This window comes from Carassius auratus, unplaced genomic scaffold (assembly GCF_003368295.1).
Source record: "Carassius auratus strain Wakin unplaced genomic scaffold, ASM336829v1 scaf_tig00036503, whole genome shotgun sequence".
NCBI lineage: Eukaryota > Metazoa > Chordata > Actinopteri > Cypriniformes > Cyprinidae > Carassius > Carassius auratus.
The window spans coordinates 64,587-82,447 of record NW_020526308.1 but is presented as its reverse complement, the minus strand read 5'-3'; the positions used below and the strand labels follow the sequence as shown (position 1 = coordinate 82,447).

Genomic DNA, 17,861 nt, shown 5'->3' with positions numbered 1-17,861 from the left:
TTCTGTGAAAAGAGCAGATTTCTTTACAGCAGCAACAAATCCACACGCACAGCTATTTACTGTAATTATGACTGGGAATTCTACTAATTAAAATAATTTAGTATGTTCTTCCAAAAATATAGCCCTGTTATTTCCATAAACAGTACTCTTTTTAAAAGTATGCCAAAGTGTACTTCTTTTTCATAAAAGCTTCCAAAGCAAGTTGAGCAATCACTGATATCGAGAACAGGACACAAATTCAAAGAAAACCTCTCCAAAAGTAATGCAGTTTTGAGTAAAATCAAAATTGGCTATAGAGCACACAGCCTTTAACAAAGAACAGAAATTAAGATCCAAGATAGACTTTCTTTGATGTAAAAAAGTGATAAAGAGCTCCTTGGAATTGTGTGGTCGGTGTTTGAATTTGTGGTGAAAGAAATTCCTGGTTTTCCTCTGGGAATCCTGAACCCTACGAGACGGCTTGTGCTGAAGTAAATAAACATACATAAATCTAAGTCCTTCCCATGAGAGCCTGTGAGGAATTTTTTTTGTTTGCGAGTGAGTCAGTGAGCGAGAAAAAGCATGAAATGAGTTCATGTGTAAGAGCTGAATGATTGGATAGATCTCTTTCGTATCTCTATTTGAATCACAATGAGTGAGAATTTAATAGATAAACTGGAATGTTTTGGATTGGAAGCTTGAACCACTCACAAACATTCTTAGGTGCTGATATCTGCTTCAGAGTCATGGCTATTTATGATACTTTCTTTAGACAAACTCCTCCAAACTAGACAGAATAACAGCAGTAACTTATCAATCTATTAGCCTCTATGAAGTTTTTCAAATGATCAGAAGCCTATGTTTTTTTTTCACCCCCTTTGTCACCTCCCAGGCCAAAATTGTGATTTCATCACTTAGAGACATAATATAATTTTTGTCCTTTGCATAAATACTTCAGAATGAGTTACAGACCAAATTTTCAGTTTTAACGCCAATAAATATGCATGTCATTTCTTTGCATTGCTCTGTAAAACATACAGTTGTATTTAAAACTTATATAGGCCTATTCATAATACAAGATGAAGCACTGAAATGCCATTGTAGCTTCTTGCAGTAAGTGCCACTTTTAATTTGGAAGGCCTCAGAGTATCCTTCCCCTAGGACTGACCCACAGCTGGATCCCTTCGGCAGGAGAGAGTGGATTATAGGAGAGGATATTGGGATACTTTAGACCAGAACCAAAATGCTCTTCACACTAATAAGAAGCAGACTGCAGTTCTGGTCACTACCCCTTTCTTCCCTTGTCACACACAAGCACGCAAACAACACTACCCTCCTCCCATTTGACATACAGTGTTGGGGCTACGGTCTCCACGCTCTGCTGCAGTAAACCCCATCAACAAGAGCTCATATGCATCCCTCCCACTAGGACAGAGTAATCAAAAACAGCTGCTGTGATTAACTGGGATCCCCCTAACAGTGAAAAACCATTATTTATGCTTTTGCCTTATTAGCTTTATATATATATATATATTTCATATAATTCAATCTCCTTGTCCATCTGTCTCTTGCGCGTGATACCAATGACTCAAGGTTTCCTGTAACTCATATAACTGATAAATGAATAAGCATGCAGGGTCACAGAAGATGCAGACAGGCCCGTTCCTGGATGATAGTGACTGAAGGAGACAAATGGATCACACACTTACAGCACACGCAATCATACACACAGAGGGCAATGGTTACATTTCTTTTGGTTGGCCTTGATACTTCAGAATCCCATGACTCGTGTCATGTCTGATAGTGTGAAGCTCTTACTCCTACTATGCAGAACAGTCTGTTTGCCGATTGGAGATATTTCAACATTAACAATGTCTATGGCATAAATGATTTAGTTTATTGAATATTCGAATATTTAGTTTTGCAAAAAGAAACAATGAGGAAAAACACACAAATGCTACCTGACAGTGAGTACATACTAGACTTTTTAAATAAACTGATTATTCACTTACTAACTACAGCCACTTATTTCCTTAATACTTTTTTTTCCAGTGTTTCTTTTAAAATTGGTTACATGAATGTTTCAGTCACTCCCTTATGATGACTGTCACTTATTTAAAGGGGTCATATGATGCTATTTCATTATTTTGTGTATTTATTGTAACAGAATATGTTGACGTGCTTTAATGTTTAAAGAAACACACATTATTATGCTAGACATTATTGTTGGTCCTCTATGCCCTGCCTTTCTCAAACGCGTCATTTTCTACAAAGTCCCTCCTTCTGACAAGCACAGTCTGCTCTGATTGACCAGCTGACCCAGTGCATTGTGATTGGCCGAACACGGCAAGCATTCGTTGAAAATGTAACGCCCCTTTCCATAATCACAAGCTTCATCTTTCAAAGTAAATGTAAAGAAAGTTAATAATGTCCTTAGTTTAACCACCAGTTCAAGCCATAAAGTTGCTGATCAAGAAATGCCAGACTGTCGTAGCAAAGTCATAATTACCTCCTCTCCTAGGTTCACAAAACTGTTGTCTATAAAATGTGTTGCTGTTCTGTTCTAAGTAATCTTAAAGATTACTAATGCATCTTCTACTGGAAGGCCAAATAAAGTGCTTTTGCTTCTGCCTAGTTACACACAGCATCTCCCTGACACGACTGCTTCAACACTGATACTGAAACCACGCCTTCTTTCTTTGAGTGAACATTTGGGTGGCATTATGCAAATATGTCCACATAGTGACATAGACATGTGGGGGCGTGTTTGAACGAGCCATTTTAGGAGGACGTGCATGAGTCTTAACTTTGATAAGGAATATGTCTTTGGTTTTGAGACTTTAGTCTTTGCAACTTCAGGGATCTTATCCATGCACAATCAGCTTGTAACAAGCCAAAGAGAAAGGAAAACTTGAAATCACATCATATGACCCCTTTAATTCATAAATGTATCATTGTGTTTCAATGTGAAGTACTCATAACGATAACTCATTATGCCTGAATAAATCATACTTTTGAACAAATAGGTTTAGTAAACTAATTTAGTTATACAATAGTAAACACAATAACTTAATGTTTTGACTGAACTGATTGAATGAACAATCCAATAAATCACTCAAAATGACAGTCACTTGTCTTACTCCTCATAAAATCAGTATTTTTTTAACAAATCAGTTTAGTAAATGATTTAGTTAATAATAATTACTCTTTTGAATGAACTGGTTGAATGAACCAGTGATATGAATCACTCAGACAGTCACTTGTTTTAGTCCTCAGTAAAACAGGTCTTTTGAATGAATCGGTTGAAATGATTCAGTTTATCACTCATGACATATTCATTTGTTACATTTCTCAGTAAATTTTGAATGAATGTGATTAAATGATTTATAAAGAGATTCAGTCATAAAGACAGTCACTTGTCAATTTCTGAACGAATCAGTGTTTTTGGTGAAAAAAATGGATGAATGGATGACTCACTCATGAAGACAATCATTTGATATGTTCATGAAGGACTCAGTGTTTTGAAAAATCAATTGAATGACTGATTCAGTGACCTACTCAAAAAGACACTGACTTGTTTTGCTCCTAAATGAATCAGCGTTATGAATGAATCTGCTCTATTCTATCCATTTAACACAATTTTGCTACTCTGCTTGTGATCAGATAATTTTAAGCTGCTACACTCCGGGAAAGTTTTCACTCCAGTTATCCAGTAAGCAAATGCATTCAAACAATCCATTCAAAACAGTGTTAATATAAAGGAAAACCTGGCTGATTACATCGGAGGTTGCAGAGAGAACAGAGACGTGTTGTGTTTTCAGTGAATTATTCATTCTACTGTGTTTCGCTTTAAAACACGAGCGCTGTCATATTTTGTGATTATCTCTGAAGAGCGCAACCTCTCAAACATCACACATGTTGAAATACAGACTGAACGGATTTACAACACATCCCACCACTGTACGGCCAGATGAGATACAATCTATGTTTTCTTGACTGGATAACCAGTCTCGCTGGTAAAGTTTTGATGGATAAAGACTGCAGTCAATGTAAAGACGGTTGTGGGGGGGGGGGGGGGGGGGGTACAGGAGTTACAGGAGTTGCACTGTAAGCACATGTGAGTCCGTTATATCAATGCGTGTATGAGTTCTCCTGACACACTGATTGCACATTGTATTTATGCACATGCACAGACATTTACGTACATTCACATTGTTTTGACACACATTCACAATAAAGTCTTGATTTGTCATGTTTATGTTGTTGTGTTTATACTGAATGGATCTGTGTACTGTAGTACTGTAGATATATGCAGTCAGCAGGAGGTTGGTTTAGGTTTTTCATTATAGCAACTTAACTTCTCTAAAAATATAAAAAGGCTCTTTGCTGTTGCACTATACTCACACTATAAAATTCAGAAATGTTGCTCTTTTTTTTCTTTCTTATGAGCATACAGTATATTGGCTCCTTTTATCATTTGGTCCTTTGGTGTTCTTTTGGAGTTTCTAAGTGTCCTTTTTTGGAAAGACGTATAAATGTATCTTGAGAAATGCTTGCAGAAAATAAAGATTTTTGAGAATCACTCTTCAATCTGGTTTACCTTAAATTTTACTTTAAAATTTGGTTTACTTTGCTGGATAAAGCAAATGACAAAATAGACATTTTAATATTAATTATTTTAATAAATTGTCTATGCTTAATTTCATGAAATGTGTGATTAATCATGATTATTCACAGAAAAATTTTCTGTGATTAATCACACACTTATAAAATTATGCATTTATACTGCTCAATACATTAATTTTGTCACTGTTTACTATATCTAGCAAAGTAAACCAAGCAAAGTTCTCACAAAACTGTATTTTCTACATGCTTCTTTCAAAATAAATGTAGATTTCTCTAAAAAAGGGAAATTAGGTAGACTCCAAAAGGACTCCAAAGAACCAAATGATATAAGAAGTTTATATAATGGATACATTTGTTCACATTGTCCAAATACAGCAACATACACAAGACAAATCAAAACATTATCCTGAATGTGTGTCCTGTATATCCTGAATCAGACTCCTGTACTTCACCGCAATCCTCTTTACCTTGATTGCAATCCTCAATGATCCAAACGAGAGAGAGAGAGAGAGAGTCAACAGATTCAAGTACAATGATACAAAATGATGTTAGCAAAAGTAAATTGGGTAATCAATGCATTCCTGATAATGGCCATCACTACAGATGCCTCTGCTGAGCAGCTGGTCGGCCTGCTTCTGGTGTTAATTCCACTGGTCTTCAGAGATTTAGAGCTCACTGTGTTTTATGTGGTTTTGTGGTGCTTACAAACACAGAGCTGCCTGTAAATCTCCTGACACAACAGACACCACTGCAAACATCTCACAGGGAAGACACAAGCTGCCCTCTCAGTGCACATTTCATTCACTCCAGCTCTCTACATGAGGTGTAAATCAGGTCTTCAGAGACGAAGCCATGGCTGTTCAATGACCCATTAAGGCTCTGCTCTGTTCCCACATTAACAAACTGCCCACGTTGTTTACTTATGCATATGAGCCCATATGAGAGGAGAATACTTATAAACGCCCTGAGCATCTGTCTGATTTGACCAACATGCAGGTACTTTATCTTTGCAGTGAAGGCATCTGGAAGTCATTTCTCTAACCAGGCAATGGATGGTTTACACAGAACCTGTTACTGCAAACCTTGGCAAGTCAAGCAAACTGTAACGTTGATATAACACAGGGCATGGGGTGTAATCATATATGATATACATAATAATATACGACAACATGATCCTCTACAATAAACTTTAGGTCACAGTTGGTGGGATACTGCACACTGAAATTTCCTAGAATTCCCATCAGGAGTCGCTTCAGAGCGGATCACAATTGAGCATCCAAATATTTAGATTTAATCTTGATTTCTGATTTACCACAGCCAACACTGATTTTAATATTGATGATATTGATTATGTCAAAACACAGAGCTGATGTTGTCACGGGCAGTAAAGAGGCAGAAAATAATAAAAAATACAATCTGGTGCAGCAGGCTATTTTTTTATTTATTAATACACACACACACATATGGTTTAAATTTACATTTAAGATTAAATGTCATGCATTTTTCAATTTATGAAAGAATTTCCACAGAAAAATACATAAATATAGACAATTAGACACAATATTCAGACCCCCAAGACCTTTTTATATTTTATATAAAAACGTAACATTTCAAAAACATATTTGAATATTTAAAATAGGATGCATTTATTTTTCAAATTATGATAACGTTTATATAGATGAATACATAATTTGACAATATTTACTAATATGACAATATTTAAACTGTTAATTTCCTTTTTGTGCCAACAACGGCATCATTTCATAATTAAGTAGATATTCTGACAATGTTCAGACCCTTTTTTTTTTCATATATTTTGTCAAGGGTCTAGATGTAAATTCTGTCTCTAATGTGCTCACATTCATAAAAAAAAAATTGTTATAATTTAAATAAGTAAATAAAAACAAAAACGTATTCAAAAGAAAATATTGAAATAATTACATATAATTATTATAATAATATTGATTAATTTTCCACCCCTTTTGATAAGGGCCGAGATACATTCTTTCTTAAATGTGTTCATGTGTTCAAAAAATAGTATATACTTTATGTAACTACAGGCATGTAGCTGGGATTGAGAGGTCTGAGCAGTATCTGGTTTCGGCCTCAGTGCCAGCGCAGTTCAGTTTCACTGTGTCTGGCTGAATGAAGGTCTACCAGGAAAACTGTGTTAGAAGGGGCCGCTCACCAGCTATGGGTTGGATGACTTTATCATACATGTGGTTGATTTGTGTGCCTCTGACAAGTTCAGGTTTTATTTGCTGATTTAGGTAATGTGAAACAGTGAGGAGCAAAGTGGCACACATAAACACACACACACATACAAACAACTTGCCCTAGAGTATAAATCATGCAGTGCCCAATATAACGTGCACTTTGCATGATCGCAGAGACGTCTATGATAAAATGATGCAAAAAAGTTTTATGAACTACATGTGGCACCAGAAGCCTGTGTCCCAGACCTCACCACATCATATATAGAGAACAAGGAAGTCTCAACATTATTGTGTTAAACAAATATCGGTACACACAGTTTTAGAAATTGTAATTTAAATCCTTGAAAGATGTTCAGAAAGATCAGCTTGTTTTAGGCAGAGAAGGGTGTACAAATGGAGCTGATCTAACCTGGTGTTCAGCCAGATGTAAAAGCAGGCCGTCTCTCCATTCACATCTCCTCTTCCATCTCTCTTTCTCGCTCACTCTTGGCTTGATTAAGGGATGAGACCAAAGTCCTGAGATCAAAGACAATAATATGTGACTCATGACAGCCAATCCACACCCTGGTGCCGTGTGTGTTCACAAAAGCATGTGTGTATGTAATGTAATGGGAGAAGAATCAAAGACTTAAGAATATCAGTGTCAAATACATACAAATATTTGAAAGAATATTCCAGTAATGTGGTTATATTAGAGTGAAGGAAGGCAAACAGGAGGGCAAATCTGTATCATGTACTTTAAGAACAAAGTAAGTCAGTTTCTAAGTGAGTTATGGGGGGAATGTTGAAAATACAGCAAACGCAAAAAAAATGCCTGCACATACACAAACACATATTGACATAAACACAAATATAAATGACCTTCAAACTAAATCAAACTAACATGATTTGACTTACCATGGCAAAACTTCCCTTAGTGGTGGAACAGTTTATCTAAAAAAAAAAAAATGTTTTACTCTTACTCTTACTCATTTGATAGTTATTTTTCTTTGCAACTCAGAAATTTGAATGAATCTTTAAGCATTATTTTGCATACCGGCAACTTTATTGATATAGGCCTAGTTATTTTTCCAGCATTTATTTAATCAACAATACCGTGAAAATGGTAATACTGTTAAATTTTTCTACAAATAAAACCACTTTGTATCTGAATATATTTTGAAATTATATTATACTAAAATTATATTATATAAATATATTTTTAAATAAATTTGAGTGGTGAAAAAGCTATACTAACATGCTGATATAGTTCTTAAGAAACATTTTTTAAAGTTGCAGTAGGTAACTTTTGTAAAAATATATTTTTTACATATTTGTTAAACCTGTCATTATGTCCTGACAGTAGAACATGAGACAGATAATCTGTGAAAAAAATCAAGCTCCTCTGGCTCCTCCCAGTGGTCCTATTGCCATTTGCAGAAATACATCGCTCCCGTTAAGAAACAACCAATCAGAGCTGCGGTCCGTAACCTTGTTTGTGTTCAAAATGTAGAAAAATTTATATAATAAGCGAGTACACCATGAATCCATTTTAAACTGTGTTTTTAGCTTGTCCTGAATCACTAGGGTACATCTATAATAAGTGTTTATATTCTGACTATTTTAGATTGCTTCAGGCGTACCGCGGCGGAGTAACCCAGTACCTTTGTGATTCTTCATAGACATAAATAGAGAGAAGTAGTTCCGGCTACGATGTTCTTCCGCAAGACGCAAGCAGTTCTGTTTATTAACCGCTAGAGCGTCAAAAGTTACCTACTGCAGCTTTAATTATGATCAGTTTAAATCGTGTGCTGCTTGATATTTTTTTGTGTGGCAGCTACACTTTTTTTTCTTTGATAAATGAAAAATGAAATAGCAATTGTATGGTTGACATACATGTATTTGTATGCGCATTTGGAATACTGTATTTGAAAAAATGCTGGATGGAAACACCAAAATGTGCATAAATTCGAAAAAATGAGCATTAAAAAAATGTATACGCGCAATTAAGTATGATAAGCTTTTTATCCGGTAAGAAAAAATGTTCTGATCTTGTTGCGCAGTATCTAAAAAGTAGTTTTGGTCATTCTGAAATGCCTGAGCAAAGTATTTTTATATAATTGTCTTCTATGACTGCAGGCATCCACCTCTCAGTTTAAAAAAATTCACCGTGGTCCAGGATCACATATATGAAAATTATTACATTCTCCTACCTTTCCTAGTGATATTTAGTGCCAGTTTATCAGGAAGTGACAATTTTGTTCTCTCTTGTTGTATGGAAACGTTGCTACATTTGCAAATGTTTTATGCGATATTCCAGTTTTGCACATTAGTTAAATTTGCATCTTTGGAAGACGCCAAAGCTATTGTCAGATTTAATTTATCAATTTATACAAAGATACAAATAGATGCAGTTGATGGTAATACAAATGAAAATAAAAACTCTTGAGAAAAGGACTTTGAAAGTCACAAAATTTCCAAATATGAGACCCAACAATGGTCTTTTGCAATATGAGATGATTCAGTGCCTGTTGATAATTTCTCACAAACATCCCTTAGGGTTTCAAACTGAGTTGTTAAGAAAGTTCTTGGATAAGACCTCCCATTGCCTCCCTCCTCCCATTTCCCAGGCTATCCAGGTCTGCTGTGCTGCTTCCCAAAATCCATAAGGATGGAATTCTGTTGTGCTGTGGGCTTTACTCTTCCAAGAAAACTGGCTTCTGGTCATAACCTTCTTGACCTAAAAAGCAGTTTTCTAGGTAAAAGGAGAAAAAGGCCTAAACTGTAACATATCTACAACATTTTGTATATCTCCAACTAAGAGTATTGGTTCCACAAACAATCATTAAACTGCAATGTGTGCTGAATTAACAACAGTCCATCATTGTCGTTGTAATCATAGGGCATGAAGAGAAAGAAGAAGAGGCATATTGGGATTAAAACAACAACAACAACAAAAAACACTTTCCCTTTCATACAGTGCTGTTGTAATAACACAAGCAATGAACTTTGTAGGAGTTAAATATTTAGTCATCTTTACACAGCTAAGTTAAGGCTGGCCTTTGCCTGCTCAAAATTAAGTATAAAGGCAAAATGCCATATAAAAACTAAATTATGGCTGGTGTATACCATTATACAATTGTATTTGTTATGTAAATGCTTTCATGCCACCTCCAAGCAACATTAAACAGACTGTGACTGTTTAACAGAAGTGCCACCTTGACATTTGATATTTGATGAATGCTTTGTGTTTAACGTGTTTCCCATCAAAAATAAAATTCTCTTCAACTCTTTAGATGTATTCAGAATGAGGCGCACCTGGCCTAGATAGAAATAAGACAGATGTCATCAGGACATATTCTTAGAATTACGACATTATTATTAGATTAATGTTGAGTAATGAACTGTGGCGTAAGTTTATTGGCTCCCACAGAAATACACTCTCTGTGAACCAGAGGGGAAGCCAGTTTCCTCACCTCACAGCAGTCACAGCGCGGAGCATTACATGGCCATCAAAGGCCTGCAGTAACTGATCAAATATTTCTTTTACAAGACCAGGGGCCACAAACCAACAATGAAATGTGGCTAAATACAATTCTCTGGAAGCAAGACGTTTTATAGGGTGGAGTTATGAGGAAAACACTCACTTAGGATCATTACATTAGCATCAGATAGTGCGCTATCAATCCCCTGAGGAAGAATAACACTTATTCTCCACTATAGGAGAGGAATAATGTTATAAACTTGTTAAATCATCCAAACCAGTGTTGCCATGAAAAAAATCCCTTTTTAATATTTTTAATTTGCTAAAATGTTCAAAAATACATCTATTACATAATACCCATTTCTGATGTCGCCTATAATTAGAGATGCACTGAAATTCCGACTGCCGAATATTAGTTCACCGCTCAGGTTTTACTTTCATGTGGTGTGATGCTCTGTGTATTATCCCTCTATATGCACATGCGCACCACTTAGTCGCTCCACTTATATATTGTTCATGCTCATCGGAATGGCAAACTCCACTCAAAAATCGATGTATGTGTTGTAACATGATGTGTGGTATATGGGCAAATCTGCTAATACTCTTATTTATTGATCTGTTAATCACGTTATGCTCTCGTGTTCTGCTAACAATAGTTTTCTAGGACTAAACATTATTTGGATAATTGGTAAAAAACATACAACAAAAAATGTCTTAATAGCCCTACTACTCTTAAACCTGAAAGAATAAAACGCAATTTATTTCATTTGTAGGCCTGTCGTTATTTTTTTTATTTTTGCTATCATTATTCGTTTCTTTATTTGTTCTTATTTTATTACTGACTGGTTATTGTCATTTATTATTCACGTCAAAGTTTGAAATCAAGCGCTACTGCAACAAAATTGCCCCACTTTAGAATAAAAAATACACTGAGTGAGTAAAATTTGTGCCACCATGGACAAAAAAAAAATAAAAAATAAAAATAATATAATATAAAAAACATCTGTATGACATTATTTTCTGCAGTTGTACCAAAAATCTTTACTTTTCAAAGTATAGTATCAAAGTTAGAAAATTCAAATATTGTGACAAAATTTATTTTGTACGGTACCATAAATTTGTTAAAATATCCAAATGGTGCCGCAACTCAAAAAAGGTTGGGAAACACTGATCTAAACCAACAACATGTATGTTAGACCTTATTCCATCTAAGCTCCTAAAAGAGGTGCTTCCAGAAGTCATAGATCATCCTTTGACTATTATTAATTTGTCATTGTCATTAGAATATGTCCCCAAAACCTTTAAAAACTGGCTGTTATTAAGCCTCTCATTAAAAAACCCACAATTTGAACCCCAAAGATCTAGTTAATCATAGACCGATCTCAAATCTCATTTTTCTGCCAAAGATACTAAAAAAGGTAGTATCCTCACAATTATATTCCTTCTTGGAGAAAAATTATATCTGTGGGGATTTCCAGTCAGAATTTAGACCATATCATAGTACTGAGACTGCTCTCATTAGTTACAAATGACCTGCTCTTATCATCTGATCATGGTTGTATCTCTCTACTAGTGCTACTGGATCTTATCGCTTCGTTCAACACTATTGACCACAATTTTTTTTAATAGACTAGAAAACTTTATTGGCATTAGTGGAAATGCATTAGCATAGTTTAAATTGTACTTATCTGACCGCCATCAGTTCGTAGCAGTAAATTAATAGGTATCATATCTATCAAAAGTGCAGAATGGAGTACCACAAGGCTCAGTACTAGGGCCGTTACTTTTCACACTTTACATGTTACCTTTGGGAGATATCTTCAGGAAACACGGTGTTAGCTTTCACTGTTATGCTGATGACTCTTAGCTCTATATTTCTTTGTGGCCCAGAGAAACATACCAATTTGAAAAACTAACGGAATGCATATTTTTTTACTGCTAAATTCTAAAAAAAAAGAAAAAAAAAACAGGTTTCATTTATTTATTAATTAAATGCTTTTAAGCATTTGAAATGCTTGTTTTAAACAAAAAATGTAAATACTCCGTACATATAAAATTATCTGTAATAAAAGGCCAAGCAATAGTGAGCACATAATAATAAGAAAAAAATATTAGCATCTTTATTGTTTGGTTTCTGTATAGACTTGCATGTTCACCTCTCTCATAAACATTACATGCACAAATCACAAAATATACAGCTAATGACATTTATGAACGAGGAAAATACACAGCAAAAAATAGTTCATTGGACCTGTTACTACAACTTAAGTAAATGCATTATAACAAGTTTAAAATTCAAGAATTTTAACTTTTAATTAAACCTCAAGTTGCAACATTATTTTGATTAGTTCTGTTGACATAATAATGTTGATCATTAAATTAACTTAATACTGCATTTAATGTCAACTCAAATTTATGCATTTATTTATTTATTATATTTATTTATTTTTTTAAAGTTAACTTGATAAAATTATCTTGTTAGCTTTGGGAATTGGATTGTAATTTTGTAGTTCCCTGCATAGGACCAGACTGAGAGGGTTTCCCGTCACAAATAAAATGATCTGCAACTGTTTAGATTTGTTCAGAATGAAGCACACCTGGCCTAGATAGAATATCTATGAGAAATAAATAAGACAGATGTCATCAGGACATATTCTTAGAATTATGACATTATTACTAGATAAATGTTGAGTAATGAACTGTGGTGTAAGTTTATTGGCTCCCATAGAAATACACTCTCTGTGAACCAGAGGGGAAGCCAGTTTACTCACCTCATACCCAGAGTCACAGCGCAGAGCATTACAGAGCCATCAAAAGCCTGCAGTAACTAGCTTTTCTGATCAAATATTTATTTTACAAGACCAGAGGCCATAGACCAACACTGAAATGTGGCTAACCACAATTCTCTGGTAGCAAGATGTTTTATAGGGTGTATTTATGGGGAAAACACTCACTTAGGATCATTACATTAGCATCAGATTAGTGCGCTATTGATCCCCTGGAGAGGAATTCCACTCATTCTCCACTATAGTAAAGGAGGAATTTTATATATTTGTTAAATCATCTAAACCAACAACATGTAAGTTACACCCTATTCCATCTAAGCTCCAAGAATAGGTGCTTCCAGAAGTCAGAGATCCTCCTCTGACTGTTATTAATTTGTCATTGTCACTAGAATATGTCCACAAAACCTTTCAAACTGGCTGTTATTAAGCCTCTCATTTAAAAAAAAAAACACAACTTGACCCCAAGGATGTAATAACTAGAGTCTGATCTTGAATCTCCCTTTTCTGTGAAAGATACTAGAAAAGGTAGTATCCTCACAATTATATTCGTCCTTAGAGAAAAATGGTATCTGTGAGAATTTTCTGTAAGATTTTAGACTGTATAGTACTGAGACTGCTCTCATTAGAATTACAAATTACCTGCCCTTATTATCTTATCATGGTTGCATCTCTTTATTAGTGCTACTGGATTTTAGCGCTATGTTCGACACCATTGACCACAACATTTTTTTAATAGACTAGAAAACTTTGTTGGCATTAGTGGAAATTCATTAGCACGGTTTAAATCGTATTTATCTGACTGCCATCAGTTTGTAGCAGTGAATGAAGAGGTATCATATCTATCACAAGTGCAGTATGGAGTACCTCAAGGCTCAGTACTAGGGCCGTTACTTTTTTACGTTACCCTTTGGAGATATCATCAAACAACAGTGTTAGCTTTCACTGTTGTGCTAATGAAACTTAGCTCTATATTTCTATGTGCCCTGGCAAAACATAACAAATTGGAAAAACTAACGGAAAGCATAGTCGATATAAAAAACTGGATGATGAGTAATTTCTTACTGCTACATTCGCAAAAACAGAGGTTTTATTTATCTATTAATTCAATGATTTTTAAGCATTTGAAATTCTAGTTTATATGTATACGTTTTTCTCTTTGGCCTATGTGATTGAGGCAGGACTTTTATTTTGAGGGTGCTGAGAGCGGCAGCACCTGAGTGCACTCAGTGCTCACACTCTCTCTCTTGTTTGCCGTCGTTGTTAACAGTTCTGTTTAATACGAGAAGTCTGTCTAATAATCAGATAGAATGGTTAAACAAAGGAATTAATGCACACCGAAAGTATTATAACAATTGATTTTATATTAGGCCTATTAGTAATAGAAAGGCAAACATTATAATACTTTCCCATTGTCATTTATGTGATAACATGAAGTCTGTTAACGGCTGTTAACACAGGCCAGAGACACACAGAAAAATACTGTAGCAGGCAGATCACTCACTGTTCATGATGCACGAACTATTGGAAAATACACAATATTGATTTGGGGGTTTATATGAATGTGTTTCTGAGGGGAGCTGACTGTCTTCTGAAAAGTTTACGTGGTATAATTTTACAAAGCTTGTCAGAACATTGTGTTTTTGCTTCAAATTGGGTTCTTATTAAATCAAATTATTTTTAAATTATATAACTAAAATTAATTAATTAACTAATTACAGATTTAGATTAAATAAAGATGTCAGTCTTTGATTTGTTTCCTAAAGAAAAAATTAAAGAAAAAAAATAAACAAATTCTACTGTTTATAATATTCTGCATGTTGCTAAAAAACTAATTATATTGTGTCCAGCGGAGAAAAAAAAGGATTGAATTCTATTTATAATATATTTATATAATTTTTTTACCCAGTCATTTAAAAATAACACATTTCAGAGCTTTAACATGCCTAGTCAAATCCAGCCCTTAGATCTTAAGTGTGCATTTTTATCCAGCATGATCAGGTGTTCTCTGCATGATAGTCAGTCCGTGTGAATTGAATGCTTTAAACTTTAAAGTCCCGATTTCAAATTATGTATGTATTCAATATATATATATATATATATATATATATATATATATATATATATATATATATATATATATATATATATATATATATATATATATATATTAAGTTAACTTGATAAAATAATCTTGTTAGCTTTGGAAACTGGACTGTAAATTTGTACTTCTCTGCATGATTTGCATAGGACCAGATGAGTGGTATAAATATTACAATTGTTATTTTTTATTGAAAATGTTTATTGCTGTTGCATTTGACATTTTAAGAAGTTTCTGCTATTGAAGTACTTGTGGTTACCATTGTGCAGAAGAGTAGACCACAAAAAGGTAAACACTTTCGACTCTATGAGCAATGACTTCCCTAAAGCCAGAGGCAAGTAATATCTTGCTTCTTCATTATATTTACATGCCAAGTAAGTTATATTTAGCATATATAATGAGATTTGAGATTGGTTTTGCTAGCTGTTGATTTTATCTAAAAAAAGATAAGATTAATTGGTTCCAGGCCCACAGACTATACCCATTAATATAGCAAAATTATGTTTTATGCTACAAATGATTAAGTTCTTAATTATTACATTCTTCTAACTCAATGAAACATGATTTCATTAGAAGTTGTCAAAGTGTTGATGCAAAGTGTTGCATTATTACTACTTAAATAATTGAAATAAAGTAATAATGCTTTCACACTCATACTATAACTATGGCACAGATGCCCACTAAATGGCACACATGTATACTGACATACTCTTTGCAAAAGTTTTACACATTGTTCTGTAATAAAAAATAAATACATGCAAATGATTACAGAAACTCAATGTTTGCCCTTTTCATGACTTTCTATGACATCTAAAGTCTAATAAAATGTTATGATATGGATTAATATTTTTAAGGAAAAAATAAGTTTAATATAATAAGTAAATAAGTAATACATTTTTAATTGTGTTGTACCTCAATACTCCAGAGACTGTACAGGAAATGCTGTAGTGTGTGCCATAAGTCCATAGTTTCTCCATGATTTTTCAGTTTCACTATCAGGCACCAGGGGATTGACCTCATCACACCCCTCACATCTTCTCCCCTCCTGCCCGAAGAGTAGCCATGGAGAGCTAGAGTTACACAGAGCCTGCAGGAAAAGATGAAGCTTTAGTTTTCTCATGTATTACCACTTAAATCAAAATGTCATACATGTGGTTCCCATTACTCACGATTTGTTGGCCGTGCTCACTTGAGAGATTCTGTTTCTTCTCCTTAACCTTGTCGACTGCGCACTTTGTCATATGCGGGAACAGAATTTCATGAAAACTGCAATTGTCATGAAACAGTTGCAGGAAAATGACATCTTTGTGGATTCACAGGCTGAATTGATGCTCAGTAAGTTTACTGATGTTATAAAGAGCTTTCCATCAAGCATCAAAGCAGGAAAACACCTGAGGAAATACACACAAACATCCCAAACCAGGGCACTGAGAGGTCCAGCTGACCTAGTATTACCTACACAGCTGCACTTTCACACACAAACACAGCAGTCCAGCACGGTTTCATCTTCATTTAGCATGATTCAGCAGGGCTGGTCTAGAATGGAGATGGTTTGAGAGAAAGGGAAGAGAACAGTGAAGTCAAATAACAACATTCACAAATAACAACTATGACTATATTCAGAAAATATTAACACTTTTTAAATGTATTTAATGTAAACTCAGTGTTACACAATCTTTCAAAAAATCATTATATTTTGCTAATTTGCTGCTCAGAAAACATTTCTTATTATTATCAGTGTTGAAAACAGTTGTGCTGCTTAATATTTAAAAGTTTAAAGGCTCAGCATTTATTTAAATCGATGTAAATCCTTTTCTCACTTTTGATCAATTTAATGCATATTTGCTTAATAAAAGTACTAAGTACTAATACTAATCAAAGCTCTCAATAAAAAAAGCCAGAATTCTCGTGTAATGGGATTACAGCCAAAAACCACAACCACCTACATTGTATGCATCTTCCCAATATTATATATGATTAAGGTCATACTTCCTTCTTTTTTTCTCTCTCTATGTCCAGGCTTCCTGGCATTTACTCCTTTTCTGTGTAACAAACACCACATTCACTGGAAGAAGTTCATTGGAAATTGCTTAACTAGATAGGACAATAAACAAGCTCTCTTATGGTTACATTTGTTCACTCTTCCAGATGGTGTTACTGTAAAACTGAACTTTACACGAATTCCACATCCAGCTGCCATAATGGAAACAGATGGTAGTGATGTTTTGGCTTATCAAATAGACCAATGCTTCCTTCTGACTGCATTAATATCTCTCTAGCACACATCCACTGTGAATGCCAAATCCATTTTAAGATTAAATGAGTTCGATCTGCTCTAAAACATGAGTTATCAGAAATAACAACAGAATAGTTTGCCCAAAAATTTATATTGGCTGAAATTTACTCAACCTCAGGCCATCAACTATTACTTTTTTCTTCATAAGAACAGATCTGGAGAAATTCAGCATTACATCATTTACTGTACATGGATTCTCTGCAGTGAATGGGTGCTGTCAGAATGAGATACCAAATAGATGATAAAACTCAAGCGCTGAAACAATATGGCTGCCCACTGCTCCAGGTATGTGTTCACCACTGTGTGCGTGCACTCGGATGGGTTAAATGCACTAATATGCACTAATTCCGGGTATGGGTCACCATACTTGGCCACACTTCACTTTTACTTTTCACTT

General features: G+C 34.5%; 1 long non-coding RNA gene across 2 annotated transcripts; it reads right to left on the bottom strand.

Moving 5' to 3' along the window:
* Positions 1-6,537: 6,537 nt before the first annotated feature.
* On the bottom strand, positions 6,538-16,970 carry LOC113082584 (uncharacterized). 2 transcript variants are annotated; one of them, XR_003282772.1, is made up of 4 exons: positions 16,338-16,970; positions 16,081-16,255; positions 7,719-7,754; positions 6,538-7,337 (listed from the first exon to the last, which is right to left on the bottom strand). It is a non-coding gene; the product is annotated as an uncharacterized LOC113082584 (long non-coding RNA). The 2 variants fall into 2 exon arrangements; XR_003282771.1 differs by lacking the exon at positions 7,719-7,754.
* Positions 16,971-17,861: the final 891 nt, after the last annotated feature.